This window comes from Triticum aestivum, chromosome 3B (genome assembly GCF_018294505.1).
Source record: "Triticum aestivum cultivar Chinese Spring chromosome 3B, IWGSC CS RefSeq v2.1, whole genome shotgun sequence".
Lineage (NCBI taxonomy): Eukaryota > Viridiplantae > Streptophyta > Magnoliopsida > Poales > Poaceae > Triticum > Triticum aestivum.
Window position 1 is genome coordinate 618,124,861 of NC_057801.1, and position 21,585 is coordinate 618,146,445.

Genomic DNA, 21,585 nt, shown 5'->3' on the forward strand with positions numbered 1-21,585 from the left:
TAATGTTGCCATGTTTCTAAAGTCTGAACAAGAGCATATAATTCTTTATCATAAGTAGAATAATTCAGACTAGGCCCACTCAATTTTTCAAAAAAGTATGCAACAGGTTTGCCATCTTGTAATAACACACCTCCTAATCCAATTCCACTAGCATCACATTCAAGCTCAAAAGTCTTATTAAAATCAGGAAGTTGGAGTAAAGGAGCATGTGTCAACTTATCTTTCAATACCGTGAAGGCTTCTTCCTGTGCGGTACCCCACAGAAAAGGCACATCTTTCTTTGTAAGCTCATTGAGAGGTGCAGCAATGGTGCTGAAATCTCTCACAAAACGCCTATAGAATCCAGCGAGGCCAAGAAAACTCCTCACTTGTGTGACCATTTTGGGCTGCGGCCAACTCTCAATAGCTTCAATCTTGGCTTTATCAACTTCAATTCCCTGTGGAGTAACAACATAGCCAAGAAAAGATACTCAGTCGGTGCAAAAGGTGCACTTCCCAAGGTTACCAAACAAACGTGCATCACGTAGAGCAATAAAAACAGCACATAAATGTTCCAAATGTTCTTCCAAAGATCTGCTATAAATCAATATGTCATCAAAGTAAACTACCACAAATCGTCCAATGAAAGCACGTAAAACTTTGTTCATTAATCTCATGAAAGTACTAGGTGCATTAGTTAACCCAAAAGGAATGACTAACCATATAATCCAAACTTAGTTTTAAATGTTGTTTTCCATTCATCTCCCAATTTCATACGAATTTGATGGTATCCACTACGCAAATCAACTTTGGAGAATATTGTAGAGCCACTCAATTCATCAAGCATATCATCTAGCCTAGGAATAGGATGACGATAATGAATAGTAATATTATTAATGCCTCTACAATCAACACACATATGTGATGTACCATCCTTTTTCAGCACTAGAATAATAGGAACAGCACAAGGACTAAGGGATTCGCGTATATAACCTTTTGTCGAGAAGCTCTTGTACTTGACGCATAATCTCCTTCGTTTCCTCTGGATTGGTACGATATGGTGCACGGTTTGGCAGTGAAGCACCGGGAATTAAGTCAATCTGATGCTCAATCCCTCGAATAGGCGGTAATCCTGGTGGCACGTCTTGTGGAAAGACATCGGCGAACTACTGCAGAATGATAGTGACAGCAGGAGGCAAAGAGGAAGGCACGTCCTCGAATGAAAATAATGCCTCTTTGCACACAAAAGCATAACAAACAGATTTGCTAAAATCTAGCTCATCAATATCAGATTTGGTGGCAAATAAACATGCACTTTTCAATTTAATTTCAGAAGCAACACTAGATGGTTTATTATTAGGCTTCATTTGTTGCTCAAATTCTTTTGCCACAATCTGATTTTCACTCTTATTCTTCTCATGTTTTGCTTTATTAGCTCTATTAATATCATCTTTCAAAATGGAATCAGGAGTCATAGGAAGCAAAGTAATATTTTTACCCTTATGAACAAGAGTATAGTGATTGTTTCTACCATCGTGTACAGAATTTTTATCAAATTGCCATGGTCTACCAAGTAATAAAGAACATGCTTGCATAGGTACCACATCACAATCAACATAATCAGCATATGTAGAGATACTAAAATGCACACGAACAGTACGTGTTACCTTAACCTTGCCGCTGTTGTTGAACCATTGGATGTAGTAAGGATGTGGATGTGGTCTTGTGGTGAGAGAAAGCTTCTCCACCATCTCCATGCTAGCCAAGTTGTTGCAGCTCCCTCCGTCTATGATGACGCGCACAGAACATTCCTTCACAACTCCCTTGGTATGGAACAAATTGTGCCTCTGATTTTGCTCAGCTTGTGTGACCTGCACACTCAAAACACGTTGAGCAACTAAACATTCATACCTGTCAGTGTCTTCAGGAGCCATGTATTGCGTCTCATGATCAGAATCATCTCCACCATGTTCTTCACGTGTAATAAGAGCCCAAGTCTCCTCATCATAGTCACTAGCGGACTCGTACCCACCATCCTCGGTAGCAATCATCACACGCTGAGATTTGCATTCTCTCGCATAATGACCTCCTCCCTTACAACGACGACAAATAATATCACTTGTGTGCCTAGTTGATGCCATGGAAGAAGAAGAACTCTGTGCAGGCCCGACATGTGCGGTCTTGGCAGATAATGGTGGTTGTGCCTGTTTTCTTGTATCACGGCTGGAGGTGGCACCTGATTGAGGTGCTGGTGCAGTTGAAGTAGAAGATGCACGCGGTGTCCATGATGATGGTCGGCCTATAGAAAAGTTAGTTCGCGCCAATGCTTGTCGATCCTGCACTTCACATTCAGCTTTACAAGCAAGATGGAATAAACGAGTGATATTAGTATACTCCTTATAGTCTAGAATGGTCTGAAGCTCTCTATTTAATCCTCCCAGAAAACGTGCAAGCATAGCTTCATTCACCTCAACAATACCACATCTAATCATGCCAGTTTGTAATTCCTGATAATATTCTTCTACAGAATTTTTCCCTTGTCTTAAACGCTGCAATTTTTGAAGCAATTCACGTTGATAATATGGTGGAACCCAACGCGTACGCATAGCAGTTTTCAAAGCAGTCCAAGTAGTTGGAATAGGATATAATCTACAATGTTTAGACCACCATACACATGCAAAACTAGTGAAAGCACAAACAGCGGTAGCAACCCGTCTCTCCTCAGGATATTGTAAACATGTAAATCGTTGTTCAGTTTCTAACTCCCAAGTAAGATATATATCAGGAACATATCTACCCTCAAATGGTGGAATATTCAATTTCAGTTTAGGAATATGGACATCATCTCGTACCTGAAGTGGTGGTGCAGGCCTACCATTGCGAATATTTGCATGTGGACGACCTGGTGGGTGTGGTGCAGGTGGTTGCACGTAGCTCTGATTTTGATCAACCTCATCCTCGTAATCTCCCACATAATCATCCTCCTCCGCATCAGTAGCAGGAGCCACAGAAGTATCAACAGCAGCACCAACAGTTTGGCCAAACGCAAGAGGGACACGGCTCGCTCGGCGGAGGTCTGTTTCGCGACGTGGAGGTAGTCGTTGTTGTTGTTGTTGGAGAGGTGCGTTAGGTGCAGCCGGCGGTGGTTGTGGAAAACGCGCGAGCAATTCATTAAACTTGCTATCAAGCTTTGTTTCGAACGTCTTCTCAATGCCATCTATCTTCTCCATGGCCTCGTCAAATCTGTTTAGCACATCTTGCACCTGTCCACTCATCGTTTGCTGAAATTTATCATGTAGCTGTTTGTTCGTCAGGTTCTCCCAATCAGTCTCATCGGCTTGTGATCCTGGCATGGTTAGCAGCAATAGAAACACAAAATAATATGATTCTACAGACTACTAGGAAGCGGTGGTGGTGGTGGTGTGTCACAAATCCTTCAAGCGAATCTCAAGTTCTTACCAGTTCTTACCCAGCAGCAGGTGGTGATCGGCAATCGTTGTAGTCAAAACTCTCAAAGCTTGGATAGAGCGATTACCAGGGAGAATCAAACGCACGACGTAGATGTATGTGGAGCTGGGAAGGCTTATAATATGGTAGCAAAAGGGGTCAGCAATAATCAATTCAGAGATGCAAAGTTGAATAAACACTCAACGACGGTAGTGTGCTGGTCCTAGGCTAGACTGTGCTAGAGACGCGAGCCTAGAACACTAACAAAATCACGGCGCTGCACGTAAACAAGGGAAAAGCACACTCTGGAATTTTTTTTTCGCTCTTTTTTTTGCGTTGTTTTTTTTTTGCGCTGCTCTTTTTTTTTGCGAAAAATCACTATAATGGCGAGTGTCTCAAAATTCTTCCCAGGTCAAACTGACAGGATGGGCACGAAATTTTTTTTGACCAATTTTTTTTTCGACTGCCGGACCCAAAAACTGGAAACGGGTCAAAAAAAACTTTCTATAATGGCGACTGTCTCAATACGCTTAGAAACACCTAAAAATAGGATAGCCAGAAAATTTTTCGACAAATGCGTTTTCGGAAAATTTTGGGCCTAAACGGAGGGTGGTTTCCGGACTCTTTTTTTTTCCGAAACCTACTCCGGCAAGGAAACACGAATCGGAAACTAGATGGATCTCGAAAACAAACCTAATATGCAAGGAACTCGGATTGGTGGTGGATATATGGTGGTAGATGGCAGCGGTGGTGGTATATGGCAGCGGTGGTGGTATATGGATACGGATTCGAAGCGGTGGCGGATAAGCGGTGGTGGTAGATGGTAGGGGCGATGATGATGGTGCGGCGGCGGCATGACAACTTATGACCAGAACTCGAAACCCTAAAAGACTAGACCCTAAGACCAGCAACTAGACACGATGATGCAACCGCAAATTCAACAAAGCAAAACCCTAAAAAGATTATGCAAAGGCTCAGATTTGTTCGGATATGATGAAATAACCCTAATTTTTTTTGTGGCTTTTTCATGGACTGTAGGTATGAAGAACAGACTCGATCTAAACTACGAAAAACTGTAAAATCTCACTGAGCAACCTGGAAATCTGATACCACTTGATAGAGGCAAAGGTGTCCTGTCTTTCGATGAGATGATGGATTTCGCTTTGGTGGAAGTCGACTTTGACGATCCGACTATGAACGTGCGAGGACGTCGCGCCTTAGCAATCGCTAAACCAACTCCGAGAGGTTATTGACCACGCCGGAGCACGATCAACCTGACCACGAGGGTCTGTTTCCTGCGAGCAAACGAAGAACAAGCAAGAAACTGAGATTGCAATCTGGATATTGCGAATATAAGATGAAAGCTTTATTGATCAAGGTGGGGTTCTGTGACGCCTTTGTCTGGTCGTTGAACACAAACGAAGTACGCGAAGTTGCAACTATGGCGAACTTTAATCTAAACAAAACCCAAAGTCTAAACGGTGCCCTAAGGGCTGTATATATGGAGGAAGAGAGGGGGAATTTCGTGGCCCTTGGTGGAGGGGTCCGAAATCAACCCTATCTCTTGTTTCCCCACACATACGGACTCTAAAAATAGCCTATACTAATGTATTTCGAAATTACATGGGCCTGGCCCAATAAAAAGGTGACGCAGCACCTATAATAGCCTCTGGACGAAATTTATGAAGTGGCATCTTGTATATTTCGTCCAAGGCTTCATGCACTCGTTATGGTGGCTTCAAAGACCTGAAATCATCACTCGTAACTCCGTTCTTGTTCCCCTTGCGCATGCCATCATATCCTTGCTTTCTCTTGCTCCAATGTTCATCCTTCTCCAAGCTAGGCCCTTCATTTGTAAGCAAAACAAATGTATCCAATTTAGGCAGCATCATGTTCTCATGAACATTAGAATCATTACCAAGAAACGAAAGTACCTGGTAATTTAGTTGGCGTGCGCGAGCTCTAGTAATTGGTCCAGTATGTATAGCAGCAGGGGCTGTGGGTGTAACAATGGTATTGATGTCCTCATCAAAGAATCATCAAACAAGCCCTACTGATATGATAAACAGTTCAAACTTACATCTAAGCATGCCATATACTACATCAAAAACTGGTGAGGATACCTCTGTTTCCATAACTCAGAGAGGGTTCGCATGATTCACTATCAAACAGAAGCAGCAAGTACCGCCCACACAAGACAGTGCACTTGCACTAAGATGGTTTGATAACACGCATCGTTTTGGTAATTAAACACAGGGCAATGCAAACTACCTTGAAGGATTAGTGTGACCAACTATTTCTTGACATCGATCTCTCGGGCAATGACCACAGCATGGACAACAGCATGGGAATCGATCTCTGGGGCGATGTCCATAGGACTGACCGTGACATCGGAATCGATCTCTGGGGCAATGTCCACGGGATGGATAGCGGTATCAAAATCGATCTCCGGGGCGATGTCAACAAGACGGACCGCGACATCAAAAATGATCTCTGGGGCGTTGTCCATAGGACGGGATGCGACATCGGAATCATCAAGGACGTCCATCGGCACCTGGACAACCCTAACATATTAGCAAGCACATTGCAAATAATCAAAAACCACAACTATGTAAGCCATTGTTTTTACCTTGAGTAGCTCATCGGGGGATTCCATCCCTCCGGGGGCCATCTCCTCGTCCTCGATGGGGGCCATCACCTTGCCAGGGGAACACTGCTTCTCAACGGCGACTATCTCCTCAAACTCAGCCTTGAGCCTCGCATAGGTGGCCATTAGAGTTTCTGGGGTAGGCACGGTGGGGCCCTTGCTGTTCTTCCAACTTTCTTTGAGGAGTTCATCCGCCAACGTTATCAACACTTTGGCCAGTGCTTGTTTCTTGGAGTTCTTCGTCTCGATGGGTTGGCCCTCCAACATGGTCAACTCATTGTTCGGTGCTCGCTTCTTGGAGATCGCTGTCTCCAGTGGGTTGTCCGCCGGCAACTCTTTGCCTAGTGCTCCAGGATCCATCAACGAACTGACAAACAAAAATCAACCGAAAGGAAATCACAATCGCAATGAAAACGGGAAAAGAATAGGCTGTGAGAATCAGTCGGTGCTTCACAAAAAGAAGATTCTTGGAATGAAAATATAGAAATATAATGTGATTCGCCCACCTTTCCTTCATCGGTACAGAAGAAAAGTGGCAGAAGTGAGTAGCCTGGAGTGAGGTTTTCTTCAAGAAAGGGGAGAAAGGGCTTCAACGAGCATTCCAGTGACATGATGGTTGCTTCGTCCAGTCCAACTTCGAGGCCACTTTCCCACTGCTGGAAAAGGTGTGGGTTTTATGATATGACGGGTCATGATAGCCACACCGGGGTGACCGGTGAGTCTCGACTGTAGCACCTCGCTGTGATTTGGTGGATGGCGCGTGGGCCCGGACGCTTTGATGTCCCGCATGTAGATAGAACGGCTAGTCATATAGGAGGGCTCAGTATTGTGCACTGCGACCAAGGCGGAGAGGAAAATGAGAGAACTACATAATTAATGCATGAGTTTAATTAGGGTAGTTTTGTAAAGTACGAGATACATTCCTCCAATCACAAAATTCCTTGGTTGATGAGATTTGAGATTTGAGCCCTATAAACCGGAAGGGAGGGAGTACTACACGCGGTGTAGACTAGTCACTTGTTGAAATCTCTAGAAAGGCAAATACTCCTTTCCGATTTACAGGGCTATACTAGCAAGTACTAGTACTACAATAGTGGGCTCAAATAGCAATTTTGTCTCATGCAAGAGCCTGGCTATATGCGTGCTCTAAGGCACCACACCATGCCCCACCCCTACACAAAGACTGCCACACAAGCGTTTGCAACTGCCATGTTCGGGTTGTGCTTGGCTCTTCGCCTCTTCGAGAAGACGAACAATGATGTTACTACTACTTCTACAATATTGAATCCGCTGCTGCATGTTCATCCACCTCGTGCGGGAGGGATAGCATGTAGGGAAAGCTTCTACTAGTCCTGCCAGCCACCATGCTCATGCGCGAGGGAGGGACGCAGCTTCATTGACTTACTGCTCCTGCCTTTGCGTCTATGACAGGCGGGCCCAACAGGCAGGTTGCCCACCTGTCATGCAGCCAAAGGCAGGTGCAGTTAAGGCAACGGAGCTCAGTCCGCGAGGGAGAGGGTGTTGTAGTAATCAAACTTCTTGGTCTTGTACGAGTTGACGCGACACATCAAAGCACTGCACTTGATATATTTCAATAGTATGTGTTTACCAATGCATTAATTATGTAACACATCAAAGCACTGCACTCGATATAAGTCTTTTTAGACATTTCAAATGGACTACAACATACGGATGTATGTAGACGTATTTTAGGGTGTAGATTCACTCATTTTGCTTCTTATGTAGTCACTTGTTGCAATCTCTAAAAAGACTTATATTTGGAAACGGAGGGATTACAATGCATGCATGCATGGCGTGACTTTCCTTTTGATACTTGCATGTGTTGATTTGATGCACCTTGCAAAATTTTGACTATAAATTTAACTAACCAAATGTTCATGCATGTCACAAAAATTACAGGGCTATTTGGATTGTGACTATGTTTGTCTTATGTTGCCACATTATTTTTCCCACACTTGGCACACTTGCCTAACTTGAGTTGCTAAAATTGTTAGACACACTTTGGCTTGCCTAAGGGAATCTTGCCACACTTTTTGTGTCTATGACATGTGGGGTTCACTGCTAATAAAAACAATTCTTGTCTTAGGTGTGGCTAATAAAAAAGACTTATATTTAGGAACGGAGGGAGTAGAAAATATAAATAATAATGCATGTTGGGGCAACCCACGTTTCCTATAATTTTAGCAGTGGGCTTGTTGACAATTTTTACGAGCGGGTGGTTGTTCATTTAATGGAGGGACTTGTACCAAACTTGAACGATACAAAGTGCTACCTGGCACACTGTAACACCACTTGGAATAAGCGCGTAGCTATCTCAAAAAACAATCAACAACTAAAAAAATGGCGACCTGGACATAGTAGTACACAATTTTAAACGATTATTTTGATGGAGTGAAAAAGGAAAACTACCCCACTACGTATATATAGGCCAGAGCCTCTGCTCTTGCTTGCTGGGGTTGCTCTATTCACACACGCTCATCCTCTCCAGATCTAAACAAGATAGCAGTGGTAACACTGTCTTTCTCCTTTAAAAAAACAATGTCTTTTTATCCTCACTGCTGGTTACAGATCCGGACGTATCCCCCTTTGCCGGTGAAGGGGAGGAGGGGCGGCGTTTTCGGCCGTCGTCGACAGCAAGGGAGGAGACCACTGCCGGCCGCACCGTTATCTCTGGCCGAGCGCCGGTGCGGGAGGTCCTCCGATCCCTTCGTCGTTGCCCTAGTGTGGGCAGATCCAGCCTCCTGCCGCCCACCTATCCACATCCCGACGACCGTCAGGTATATCTTCCTTCAAAACCTCCTTAGCTCTACTTCCCCAGCTCGCTATGTTCCTGCATGTGCATCATTTTCTACCTCTCAGCCCTTCTCGACCGGATGGTCCAACTTCACCTATTTTTCTTCTTCTATTGTTAGAAGTAAATCTACTTCATGGAGTCGAATCTTGTACTTGGTTCAAACAAGAAAAAAAGTGGGGGTGGGGGAATTTAGTATGTACATTGGACTTGGTACAAACAAGAAGGAAAAGGGGATAAAGTAGTACAGACTGGTCATCCAACCAGTCTCTTGGTCGAAAAGGGAAATATAGGGGTAACGTTGTACACAGTGGTATGACCAGGACTAGATTTTCTATCCACACATAGGAGTAGGTGGCTAGAGTGAACAAAAATCGGACCAACCCAGATCTGTTTCTTGGATGTTTATTTCTCGGGGCAACAAACTATGAATCACCACTTTATGCCCCTGTTTAGGTACATGGTGCTGGACTGCTGGTGCACCCACTGTCCCATGCCCTTATACAAAATATTCAGCGGTTCTTAATCTAATGCCTCTGGTAAAATGAAGCCATGGCCACTGTTATAAGCCATGACAAGTTTAGCCAAATGTTTTTGCATGTAATTGTTTGAGACTCTGACTGCTTCCTCTGTAGCTTTTTGTGCAAACAGGGATATCCATTTCACCTGGTTGCTGTTGTGACCTTTTGGTGCACTGCACAAAACACTTCTTACAAGAAGTGACTTCTGTGTTGTTTAACTAGAATGTGAGAATGGAACAGTTGGTTCATTTCGGTGGAACTACACAAAGGGAGATCTATGTTCCAATCCTCATCATCCATATTGGCACCATAACCTTCCTTTAGGTAAGAATGATATTTAATGCATGTGTTCATCTCTATTTTGCGACTGCCATGAGAAAATAATGCTATTTTTTACTAGTACACTTGTACTCACTCATTGACAAAACCAATTCTGAAATAGAAGGCCAATCATATACTTGGTTTCACCAACTGGTGAGGAGAACGAGAAACAGAGCATGAAGAGGAACAAGAAGAAGAATAAACAGTGCCCAGGTGATCTTGCTAAAGCCAGAGGCCTCAGTCGAGGCCATTCAAGGGCTCCGGCAACGACTACCTTACATGTGAGACGATCCTCCAGGGAGCCCTTCCACTTCTGCTGTCTCACTTAATTAATTAGGAGTACTTAAGTACCACTAATTTATTGCTGCCTAATTTTCCTGTCGGAGTTAAACAAATCTTTAGTAGCACCCTATGCTGAATCATGTACGTGTGTATGTTTGTCTATGGAGGTGAATCATGTGGTGGAGCAGGGAGGGAATATTATTAGTGTCATGACATAATAGTGCTATTGTTTTGCATGTCAATTTATTGCCATTGGTTCAATGAGGCAATGTTTTGCGTATTGTCCATCATGAATTTGATGCTACTGTTAGAGTAATATGCTAATGTCTTTCTATCCTTTCTCACTAAGCTAATGAAGGTTTCACCTTGTTCCTACTTGTGCAAACAGGGATCATGTTGTGCCAATCATACATTTTAGTGGAACTACACAAGACAATACAATGAACTGTATCCCAGCCAGTGCTTTAACTCTGCTGGAAGTTCTTGATAATCTTTCGATATAATCTCAGCACTGGTAAACAAGAGTGATTTCAACCATACATTTGAAGTGCACAAAAATATATACTATTGAGTGATTCCAGTGAGTGCTTTATCATCTCTTATGGGACTACATGAATAAGCTTTTTTCCTCAGGTTGGTACGGGCCTAAGGCCTTCATCCATATTAGTTTGTTGTCATCTCTATTTGTATCGTGCTACTGTCATGAGAAACTCCTTTATCTTTGCACGTTAAAGTTTTGCAACCTATGATACATGGCAATGCTTTGAGTGTTGAGCTAATTGGCACTGATTAAATAAACTAATACCTCTCTTTAAGCAAGACTACTATGTTGCTAACTTTACCCATTAAGATAATGAGGGTGCTTCTATTTGTTAGTGTATGTTTCATCAACTAGTCCCACTATTACAGTAATCTCACTCTCTCAATATATGTGCCAACAGGGATGCTCGATTTTGGTGGAACTGCACAAAAACTTTGGGTGCTTCATTGCCTCGACAGCTTCCGTCCTTTCCTGTCAGTCGCTAATCTGGGCCTGCTTTCTTCCTTTGCTGTCAGTCGCTTCGCTTATCTCGGCTTCCAGTCAAAGGAAATAGTAATTGATATGCTACCTCACACAGGTTGGTACTGGTCTTTATCCTGATTATTGTGCTTGTCATGTATTGGTAATTTGGTATTGTGTTACTGTTTGCCGATTTTATAAAGGAGTAACTTGGAGCCTGAACTCGCAGGCAAATCATTGCATTGGGTGATTTCAGTAGAACTGCACAAAAAGATCAGATGGACAGATACTTATGCTGCTGCTATGTACTCCAAAGTTCACTCAGACAAGCATCAATGTTGACAAGAAGTGCCTATATTCATTCGAGTATCAACCGGCGTCAACCAGTTGTCAAACTCCAAGTATTAGGAGAGTGAACGCCAAAAATATTGCTTGGCGCATAGCCCAGAAAAACATAGTCCAGTCTTTGGTCCCAACTTGTGCCTTTTGGTTATCGGCAAATATGGTAGCGAACTGTATGGCATGGAGTCTAAAGATTCCAGACAAGTTGGTTGACGCGTATATTCATCTGGCACTTAATCGGTCTGCACGCCAGGGATGCTCCATTTCAGTTGAACTGCACAAAAAATTTGGGTGGTTCATTTTCTCAACCGCCTCCTTTCTTGTCTGCAATGTAGAATTTTGGCGAGCTACAGGACCAAGATGAGCCAGTAAACTAGTTGGATGAAAGTAGTGGCCAAGTTGCTCAAACCTCCCTCGGCACGAGGCCACTATTTGAGGATAAACCTACAAGCAAAGTTTAGATTGTCTGTGCTGCCTCTTATGTACTCGAAAGTTTACTCGTACAAGCATTAATTTTAGCAAGAAGTACCTCCGACTGAACACCATTTACCAGTCTGTACCCTAGGTAATTAAAGTTCGTCCATGGATCATATTGGCTGTGATCTCAATCATTTGGATGCATAAACATATTGAACATGTGTATATCTGAATCTTTTTGTGAATTATCTATGAATATTGTCGTGTGATCTATCAATCATTTGGATGCATAGACATGCTAAACTTGTGTATATATGAATCTTTTGAGTTGTTGATTGTGAATGTTGGCTATGAATATGAATGTGTCCTGTGAACCTGAGTTTGATACGAGTGTTTACCTTTTCTGTTCTACTTGTGTGTGAGCTTTTTAGTATGCCTACTGTGGGATATGTGACGTGTGGGTGTCAACGACACACCTTCTTCCCGAGAAGAATTGCACCTGCTTTGTTAGGGTAGCAACGGCGCATCAGCTCTTTTTAATCTTTTTTCTCTGTCTTCCCCCCTCCCTCGCTCAACCCCTGCCGTAATGTTTTTTGCCTAAAAAACATAGTATTGCATTGTTTTGGGGGCCTGGTGAAAAATTGAGCGCTGGTTTCTGTAGGTTGGCCCGCCCAGTAAATGGGTTGCTGGTCCACCACAGACTGCGATGCTAAAAATACAAGTTGTATGGTGTAGAGGCAAGTAAAAAAATGCCATCGAGAGCCACCCACTGAATAAAAAAATCGTTCCTGGTGTGCTTCTTCAGTCGTGCCGCCGACTCCCTCTTTAATCCAGTTCGCTAGGGGATCTAGCTGGTATCATTTTTTTCCAGAGGGAGAACAAGTATCAGCTAGGCCTAGGTATTGTATTTTAACATGCGTAGCCCACGACATACAAAGACAGTTGTTTCAACTTATTTTTTGAGGTCCATACCGGCCTATGGGCTTTTTCTTAAAGATCGGCAGCCTAATGTAATTTTTTTTAATAAAACGCAGGTCTCTGTTCTATTTATCTATATATAAGAATAATAATGTTGTGTCCAATTTATGTTTTCCCTTCTAACCACATTATATATATTTATATTATTACTATTATCGTATATTTTATAGACACTTATGTATACATTATAAAAACATCCCAGGTGTTATTAACTTATAAAAGTAAATATTTAACAGAAGTTGGCACGGAAAATCCTTGTTGTTTTTGACTCACGGGCAAGAAAAATCCTGGTGATTGCGTACAAAAGCTTGCGAAGATTTTAAGGACCAATGTAATAATAACACGCTCATTTTTATTTTGAGCAATAACTTGCTAATTTGTTAATTTTATATATAAAAAATGTGCATCTCCGGTTTATTTTTTGATATTAATTGCTCCTTCTAACATAACATTATAGAACAAGTCCAGCTAATTCGTGTGTTTCAAGGAAGTGCAAATGGGCTGGAATTTCTTAGAAAATACAAATGGGCCGCATTGACGCGAAATTATTTGTTCACCCAGCCCAGCAAATGGACTGTACATTCTAGAAAACATGGGTTAAATATATGCCACATTTTTGCAGGCTGACATGTGGGCCAATAGGTCAAAGCCTACACATGGCGTTGTCAACTTGGTCAACAAATGATTATGACATCCATAGCCATTGGATTTATATCCAACGACCGACATGCACCTTCAATCTGCCGTCTTCTTCCTCCAGCGTTGCCGGGACCGCCTGGTCCAGCCTCCGGCGGCTAGCGGCTCTGCTTTGCATGCATAGCTGCGAAGCGCTACCCCATCGTTAGCCAGGCTATCCCTCCACCCCTCCACACCTCCTGTTATTCTCAACCGACTGCAGCCCCACGCCGCACAAGAACCAGTTATAACCCTTCTCCTCCTCTCAATTTGTGACTCCACTTTCGCGTCTTCCCATCTCCGCGTCATTCCCGTCCAAGGCCTCGTCGTCATCCACCACCTCGATGTGCTCGGTGCGGCATGGTCAACAAACGAGAGTCATCGGCAGAGGACTATACGTTGAGAGCCTGACGGCTGGGACCCACGAGGTCCATGGTCGCACGCAAGGAAAATTCCTCCTTATTAAGCTGGAAAAAAAATGTTTCCTCCCCCTGACAGCTGGGACCCACCGGCTGTATCTTCGCACGGAAGGAAGTGCCTCCTTGTTATGCGAAAGAAATTATTCCTCCCGTTGATAGCTGGGACCCGTCAGATTTGGTGGCTGACTTGTGGGCCTACTAAGCGGACTTGTACGCAGGGCTTTTGTCAACTTAATCAACAAATGATTCTAGCAGCTAGACCCTTGGATGTTAATCCAACATTCGTGCTCCTTCTTCAACTTTTGTTCTTGCTCCTGTCTCCCTGTGGGCGGCACCGCGGCTGTGCTGCCGCGCACCCAAACCAGTCAAGTTTCCCACTCCTCTCCATCTCTGACTCCACTGCCGCGTCTTCCGCATCTCCGGGTCGTTCCAGTCTGGGGCCTCACTATTGTCCACCGGCCTTGGTGAGCTTGACATGGTGTGGTCAATGTGGTTAACAACCGAGAGTCATCCGAAGATGACTATATGTGAGAGGCTGACGGTGGGGATGCACCACGCCCATGGACGCATGCATGCAACGGAACGCGGCGTGGTCAACATGGTCAAGGAACAACTTCCATTAGAAGAGTACTGTACGAGGAGAGGCTGACATCTGGGTCCATGGCCGCAGCAAGGAAGTGCCTCCTTATTACGCGGAAAATAATGATTCCTCCACCTGACAGCAGGGACCCACCGGATGGGCCACCATATTTCGTGAAAAAAATGTTTCCCCCATGAATGCTGGCACCCGCCAGCTACATCTTCGCACGCAAGGAAGTGCGTCTGGGCAAAAAAAATGATTCGCCCCCCCTGACTGTTGGGACCCACCAGCTGCATCTTCGCACACAAGGAAGTGCCTGATAGTTGGGACCCACCTGGTCGAAGCGTACGTAGCTTTGTCATTATGGTCGCTAACGTGTACGTACATATTGGTCGATGTAGAGGCGCGCACGTGTCATATTAGAGGCGCGCACGTAGCATGTACACATACGTACAACGACGAGTGTGCAAGAAAGAAAATACGGCCACGTATGTACATACGGGGTCTCGAATGCCTACTCGCACATGCGTATGTCCAGGGCTTGTGTACATGGCTGGGTCGGAATAGAGAAACTGCGTCGTCGTCGTGTTCATGGGGAGGCAATGGAATGCGTCTTGTTCATCGGGAGGCAACGGAACGCATGGGAGCCAACCGGCTTGGACGGAACAGCCGATGGGAAAGAGGCCTGGCGTACCACAGAACGGTGGAAACGACCTTGTGTTCGACCTGCCACGGTCGAAATGGGATCCTATTCATCGGGAGGGGTCTGGCATACGCAAAGCAGAGGAAACAGACTTCTGTTGGACCTCCTACGGTCGAAACGGGGTCCTATTGATCGGGAGGGGTGTGGCGTACCGCAAAACAGAGGAAACGGACTTGTGTTGGAGCACTATGTTTGAAACAGGGGTCCTGTTCATCGGGAGGGGTGTGGTGTACCGCAAAACGGGACTCCACAGGATACTATTCATCTCCTCCGTCGACCTCCTCCAGCCTCCACGGGCTACTGTTCATCCACCGTCGACCTCCTCCAGCCTCCACCTGCGACTGTTCATCCACGGGCTCCTGTTCACCCAGCCTCCACCGCACGCTACTCCACCGGCTATTGTTCAACCAGCCCTCTCAATGGGCTCCTGTTCAACCACCCCTCCATGGGCTACTGTTCAACCAGCCCTCCACCGACTACTGTTCAACCAGCCCTCCACGGGGTCATGTTCATCCAGCCCTCCACGGGGTCCTGTTCATCCATGCACAACCGGCTCGATCAATCGGGGTCCTGTTCATCCAGTGGCAACACCACGGGGTCCTGTTCGTCAACCCCCCCCCCCCTAGTAATGCTCACTGTTCATCTAGGGGCAACATCGATCGGCTTCAATTAGCAGCAGTAGTGAAGGAATCGCTCGATCGCTCGGGTTTAGTAACGCGCAGCCTACAGTGCAATCGCTCGGATTCAGTTAGGCGACGCCTCGCTCGTGTTTAGTTAGAGCCCAATGCCTCACACCCATGCGCGTATGGTACGAGAGAAACGCGCATCGCTCGGCCCCCGACCACCCACCGTAACCGGGAACTCCCTGATATTTTCCTCGCCCTCGCTTCTACCATGGTTTTTTCCATCATGGACAGCCCAAAGGATGTCATGCAGCTGCGTCTCCTGCCCGCCCAGGACGAAAAGCCCATTTTCTGTCATGATTTTTTGTCATAGAAGTAGGATCCCACCACATCTATGATGATATCGGATTTTGTCACAATTATCGTCATAGAAGTGTCATAAGTATGACAGGAAAAAAATTCGTTCGGCCCAAAATGTCATGGATGTGTCTTTTTTTTGTAGTGTCAAACACCCCTGGCACCTCCTTGTTGTTGTGTTGCACCTAAAAGAGAGTAACAAAATATTAATTAAGGGCTCAAGATAGCAAGAAGAATGAAATTGCATGAATCATGAAGCAAACCACACACCCAGTTATCCCCGTACTCAAACAGGTTGGAGCTCCCTTGATGGTGTGGCACACCTTGCATTTGGGCACGCTTAACCTTGGCCTTGTTGTGGACGGCTAGCCATTAGGGAGAACACCACTCATTCGCCAACGCCTCCCAACAGTCCATCCTATCCGCACACCATCTCGGGGCACCTAAGTTTGTCAAGAGAAATTTCAGTGCTACGCCTATGAATCAAATCAAGGAAACTAAGTACAAGGCCTTAAGAATAGGTAATTACCTTCATGTACTTGTTCTTACTCGGAAAATTGACTCGGCACTTCGTCTTGGACCTCTTAATATTAGTCCAGGCGTAGTAGTCTCGAACAGCCTACACCCGAGCCTCGTGTCGTATGTTCTGAAGTAGGCGCTTGCACTCGGCTTCGATAACCATAGCCACGGCCTCCTCATGTTCCTCAAGACACCTATAGAAGGTCTGCAATCAAACAAGACAACACTGATTAGTACAATCACTAGGTACCAATGATTTTTAATTCTGTAAAGGAGAAATTACCCAAAATGTCCAGATCACAATGTCGGCCACCATCTCGCACAAGACACCGTCGACCCTCTCCTCCGGCGGGGCCCGGGCAGCCAAGTAAAGCTCCCAACTAAGTGCTAGCTGCAGGACCTGACCCTCACCGGGCAACATGAGCCACCCCTGGAAGTTCTGCCGGCAAAGCACACCAAGGACCTGGTTGGGCCTGCGGACACCACGGGTGTGTGTCCAACCCCTGCAGTATGATATGGCCAACGCATTAGATATTAATTTGAAGAAACATGAAGACAAAAGGTTAAAAAAGAGTAAATGCACATACTACTCCCCATTATGCACAATGAACCACCTCCGCTCGCGGATCGCCGGCATGGGCGGGAGCTTTGTACTACCATGCTGGTAGACCTTCTTGCCCCCCCCCCCCTCAACCAGCTCGTCCTCGTTGTAGCTATCATCAAAAAAGTTGTCCTCGCCACTATCAGCATGGCCATTAGCCTTCGGAGTCTCGTGGGACAAAGACTCTGGGACCGGAGTCTCATGGAGCGAAGGCTCATCGGCTCGAGGATCATCGGCTCGAGACTCATCGGTCTGAGGCTCGTGGACTGGAGTCCAAGACGGGTCCACCTCAGACAAAACAGTCCTATGGTTGGGTGAATCAACTGGGGGTGGCGGCGAGGAAGGAATAGTAGCCTTCCTACCTCTCGCGTTGCCACGTCCACCTCTAGCAGCTCTCTTAATCCTCCCCCGACCTCTCCCGGCCGAAGAAGAAGCGCCCGCCGGTGGTGGCTGCATACTGTCTATCAGCACTCTCCAGAGGTGTTGGGGTGGAATGCAAGCACCCCTCCCAGCACGTGCAGAGGAAGGAGGCTCAGAGCGCTCTCGACCGCGCCCACCATCTGTCAACACCTTCAATGACAAAGAGTAAACGAAATTAGTACAACATAAAAAAATTGCATACCTGACATGAATAATATGTACATAGTTTAAGTGTATCAACATCATGAACATAATAAAAATTGAATACCTAATAACATGAACTAATTAATAATATATATGTACATAATAATAACTGAATACCTGACATTACTAATATTACTCTTCATCGTCTATATATGCTCCGAGATCAATAAATGCATCATCATCATCACTATCAGTAATGACGTGCTCATCATCAACATCAATAAATGCATCAACATGTGGAAGACCTGCTTTACATAATCGGTCAAGCATTTACAAGTCATCTGTAGTAGTAACCTCTTCTTGTTCCGGCTCTTCTTGTTCTGGCTCAGGGGTGAAGTTGGATTCACTGTCGCTATCTACTTCAATGTTCTGGGGTGACATAGAGTGGTTCTTGAAACGTTTTTTTGGAAAGACGTATTTCTTGGAAGAATTCTCCTTCATATGTGTCGGGTTAATGGGAGGTTCATAATCCTCTTCATTGGGGCAAGGTGGTCTAACATGTGGTGGCACTTCATAAACGACATCCCAACCATTGAGATTTGGATCACTTTGACAGGCCCATGGTAGATAGAAAACTTGGGTTTCCTATTGAGCCATAATATAGACATTGGGAACATCCAAATAAGTGATTTGTTTGATTTCCACTAACCTATATGTTCATGAGTCCTTCTAGGGCTGGAACCAATAACATTTGAAGACTACGACGTTTGGTGGGTTTGCACCATAGAATTGAAGTTCATAAATTGCTTCAACTCTTCCATAATACTCGGTATCTCTTTCACCGATAGGAGAGGCACAACAATTTGTAGACTTTCGGTCGGCCATAGATAGCTCTTTGCCATAGGTACAAAGGCGATACCCATTGATGTCGTATTTGTCAAATGAACGAACCTTAAAGTCAAAACCATTAGCGACTTGTCTCAATTCGGCGTCCATAAACTCTGAATTAGCCTACAAGTTTAATACAAAAGTATTGTTGCATTAGCTGCAAATTAGAGGAAGAAATGAAATGGTCTAATGGAAATTTCCGTTTGTTTGAACCAAGAGATGAAACCGGGATAGCCGCCTCCATGCTTTGCTAGAAGATCATACTCTTCAACGGAATCCTTTTGGATCATCGCTCCATACGAGAATTAGGCGACATATTGACTGTATCAAATATCTGGGAATAAGAGCAGTTCAAAGGAATTAGAAGTTGCGAACAATGTACTGAGAACTTACTCCGCACTTCTATTAGGTTGTTGAAGATATACAACGAAATGGTCTGCCATTCTTCGAAATCTAGTGATCAGGAATTAGAAGCACAGGAAGGTGCGAGGTTCCCTTTGAATAGGCTGAGGTTGGATCCACCCTTTTTAGGGTCGCCAGCATTGTACTGATGCTTTTAATTATGCAAATGACGATTTTTGGCTTTGTAGTGTGCTGTCACAAAGTTTGCAGCCTCCTTAGTAATGAATGCCTCGGCCATCGATGCTTCAATTCTATGTTTATTTTTACATTTTGCTCGAAGCATCTTCTACATCCTATCAGTTGCATAGCACCAACGATTTTGCACCCCCCCCCAATCTTACCTCGGTCGGGAGATGCAAAATCAAGTGCTGCATTGGATTAAAGAAGCCCAGCGGAAAGATCTTCTCTAACTTGCAGATCAACTCCAGCACCAACTCTTCCATTTCTTCTAGTAGGCCAGGCAAAGTTCTTACGCACAAACAACACGGAAGAAATAGCTCAGCTCTGCTAGTACTAGCCATTCATCCTCAGGGATGAAGCCATGCAACATCACCGGCATTACCCGATCAATCCATATGTGCCAATCATGACTCGTGAGACCAAATATTTTCAATTTTTCAAGAGTCGCTTGTGACGCCCGGGTAATCAAGCTACAGTACCCTGTGTTATGATGCCACGTCACAACAATAATTGTTGCTAATCTCGTGTTAGATTAGATCCGATCCAATTTCAACTTCGAATTAAAGTCAAGCAATAAAAGTTTTCAATTCTCAAAACTAAAATGCTCTTATTGTGACAAATAAATCATGGATAGTATTGGTGGAGAAATAACATTTTTATAAAATAATTAATCACTCTAAAGTGATTAAAACAACAACAAAAACAATTAAGTGAATACCTTTTTCAATTAATAAAATTCTAAACTAATTTATTTTGGGGTAAAACATTTATGGCAGTGGGTGGTCCTCAAACATTAATTTAAGAGTTGTTATCATTTTTTTAAACTAAAAATAATGTGTATCTAAAATAAAACAGAACAGAAAAATAAAAATAAAAAGAAGAAAACAAAACAAAACAAAAAGAAAGAAAGGAAAAGCCCCACCCCCCGCTGGGCCTCGGCCCAGCTGGCCACTAGGCTAGTCAGGCCGGCCCGGCCGGCGCCCCCATAACCCCTCCAAACCCTAACCCACGTCGCCCGTAACCCCCACTCATCCCTCGATCCGCCTCGTCTCCCCACCCCACCCCGAGTGGATCTAGATCGGGCGCAACCGACGCCCCTGACCCCGCCCGTCGCGCCTCCGCCTCGACCCCATCGCCGCCAGCTCGCCCCCGTCGACTATCTGCCTCGCCGGACCACCCCGAGCTCGCCTCACCCTCCCCTGCACCCACCTTCGCCGCCACTCCCGCGCCAGAACCCTCCCCCACCGGTGCCTCGCCGTACACGGCCGCCCGACCACGCCCGCGCCCGGGGAACCGCCGCCAAGCCGCCTCCTCGTCGGAGAGGGACGGACCCCGGGGGCCATGTCGCGGATCCGTCCTTCCTCGCCTTGCTCCCCTCGCCGGAGTCCCCTCGTCGACCGGCGCCCTCTTCTACGACACCGTCGGCCGCCGCCGCTAACCTCGTTATCGACCCTCTCGACCCCGACCTCCTCCGGCTCCATCACGCATCCTGGCGCTTCCGCTGTGAGCCTCCAGCCCTCCACGGCCTTTTCCGCCTCTTCCCCGTGCCCTCCAGCACCGTTTGCCGCTAGCTCCGTCGTAGTCATCATCGTCCATCGCCCTTGACGCTGTTCCAGCCGCTCCTAGCCCTAGACGAAGGGATGTCTCGACGCGGTGCCTCGTGCTTATCCGTTTGGCACTCGGGGTTGCCCCTTTTCGGGGTTGCCCCTTTTGGCCACTGGAGCCGCCGGCTACGCGTGCGCTGTCATCCACTGAACTCACCGGCGGGCACGCGCGCACACACACACACGTTCTAACAGTGGGTTGACCCACTGACGTGTGGGCCCGCCCGTTTTTACCATTCCCCTAACCACGTACTTAGAACCTAATAAAATTGTTTTGTTGAATAACTGAAAATGACATGTGGCCCCTTTTCATTTAAAAGCCTGTTTAAGAATATCGAAGTCAATGACATGTGGCCCCACCTAATCTATTAAATTAATTAAACTGTTAATTTTCAATGTCTCTATGACAGCTGGGTCCCACCAGCTAGTTTGACCAGTAAACATTGACCTAGTCAATTGCTGACTGGACTATTGACTTTGACCCTGACCCCACCCGTCATACACTATGGCTGGCACTGCATTATGTGGCAGATGTATTTACTGATTAAATTTGGAATATAAATAAATCCATAAATTGAATAAACCTTTGAAAATTAATATAAAATAAACCGTAGCTCGGATGGAAAAACTTTGTACATCAAAGTTGCTCAGAACGACGAGACGGAACCAGATACGCAGCCCGTTCATCCGTCACGCGTCCCTAACATAGTGAACCTGCAACATT